Below are 2117 nucleotides of genomic sequence, written 5' to 3'. Positions count from 1 at the left end.
CCTCCTTTACTCCTCTCTCAAACCATCGTTCCTCTCTGTCCAGGATGTGAACATCTTCATCCCTGAAAGAGTGACCGCTGGCCTGGAGATGAGTGTAGACTGCAGAGTCCTGGCCTGATGATGTTGATCTTCTGTGCTGGGCCATCTTTTTGGCCAGTGGCTGTTTAGTTTCCCCAATGTAAGACTGATCACAGCCCTCCTGACACTGAACAGCATACACAATATTACTCTGTTTGTGCCGGGGGACTGGATCTTTGAGATGAACCAGTCTTTGCCGTAATGTATTTTGGGGTTTAAAAGCCACTGGGACGTTATGTGACTATATATGTTCATATATGAATATATATGTTATTTGAATGTCCAGAGGACCAGATTGAACTTTTTTTGATTTTTCTACCTGGATTATTGAGCATGCATCAGGATATAGGTCTATAGTTGGCCAGAATTTCTGAATCAAGTTCAGACTTCTTAAGTAAATGTTTAATTACAGCAACCTTAAAGCTCTGTGGTACATAACCATCCATTAAAGACAAATTAAGTAGATCCAAAATGTGGACATTAATTAGGGGAAATACCTCTTTAAACAGTCTGGTTGGGATGGGATCTAGCAGACATGTGGATGGTTTGGATGAGGTTATTATTTTTGACAATTCAGAGAGCTCAACAGGACAAAAACTGTCCAAACATAAATCAGGCTCTAGTGAAATTTTTAAAGTTGCCTCATTTGACAGGGGACTAGAGATAGTAGAAGGAAGGATGGTTTGAATTTTCTCTCTAGTTGAAATAATTTTATTTATAAAGAATCTCATGAAGTCATCACTAATAGTTGTAGGGATACATGGTTCAACAGAAATGGGACTTTTAATTAGTCTAGCAATAGTACTAAACAGAAACCTAGGGTTATTTTATTTTCATCTATTAAAGATGAGTAATATAAAGTTCTAGCTTTACGAAGAGCTTTTTTATATGTTAGCAGACTATCTTTCCAAGTTAAATAAAATTCTTCAACATTAGTAGAGCGGCAGCACGGTGGCGCAACTGGTAGAGCTGCTGCCTCTCAGCGAGAAGGTTGCTGGTTCAAATCCCAGTCCAGGGGCCTTCCTGGGTGGAGTTTGCTTGTTCTCTTCGTGCATGCTGGGTTTTCTCCGGGTACTCCGTTTTCCTCCCACAGACCAAAAACATGCATGTTAGGCTGATTGGTGACTCTAATGCCCCTTTTCCACCGTCACAGAGCGGATCAGATCAGTTCGGGTTGGTTCAGATCGGTTCGGGTCTGTTGTGTTTCCATGTACATTTCTGGACCGGCTCTGTAGGCGGGGACTAGAATCCAACTCGTCTTACCACCTGGTGGCGGTAGTGCTCCCTTAAGCTACTTACTAGCCACCACTAAACGTATTAGAAGAAGAACACCCTGAAGGTTTTGTCACACGATGTTGTGGAAGAGATGTCATGCTCTAATGGAGTACCTCATGAGCTGTAACTTATAAACCTGATTCATAATCCTACCTTACTGCCTTCCTGCTGCTTTAAACCCATGTGTTTTTCATTTTAGTATAGATTTTTACAATAAAGATGTATTCAAAATATCTTCACTTTTATTATTTGCAGATATGCACAAGGTTCATGTTAAAATTGCAAAACATCACACTGTGCTGTAATCTTTGAAACTGCTTTTACAATAAGATACAGACTTGAAAACAATTAGATTAAATTTTGTCCTTGAATTTTAAAGATTTGTCTTTCATTAAATTAAAACATAAATTTATTACTTATTAATCTAAAAAAGTTAAGTCTGGTCCTCTGGACATTCGAAAAACAAAACTAACAAAAAACATTTAGTTTATTTATTATAAACTGTATTGTTTGTTTTGTGAATGTCCAGAGGACCAGACTTAGCTTTTTAGATTTTTCTACCTGGATTATTGAGCAGCATCAGGATATTAATTAATAAATAGTCAGTTGGTTTGTGAACACCATGGGGTCCTAGAAGAGTTGAAGAGGTGGCTGTTGATGTCTGTGCCTCCCTGATGAAGATGCTGCTCCCACAACCCTGAAGCAGAAGAGGATGGCTGGATGGATGGATGGATGGATGGATGGATGGATGGATGGATGGATGG

The sequence above is a fragment of the Nematolebias whitei genome, chromosome 13 (genome assembly GCF_014905685.2).
Source record: "Nematolebias whitei isolate Nwh7 chromosome 13, NemWhi1, whole genome shotgun sequence".
Lineage (NCBI taxonomy): Eukaryota > Metazoa > Chordata > Actinopteri > Cyprinodontiformes > Rivulidae > Nematolebias > Nematolebias whitei.
This window is presented reverse-complemented; position numbering follows the sequence as displayed.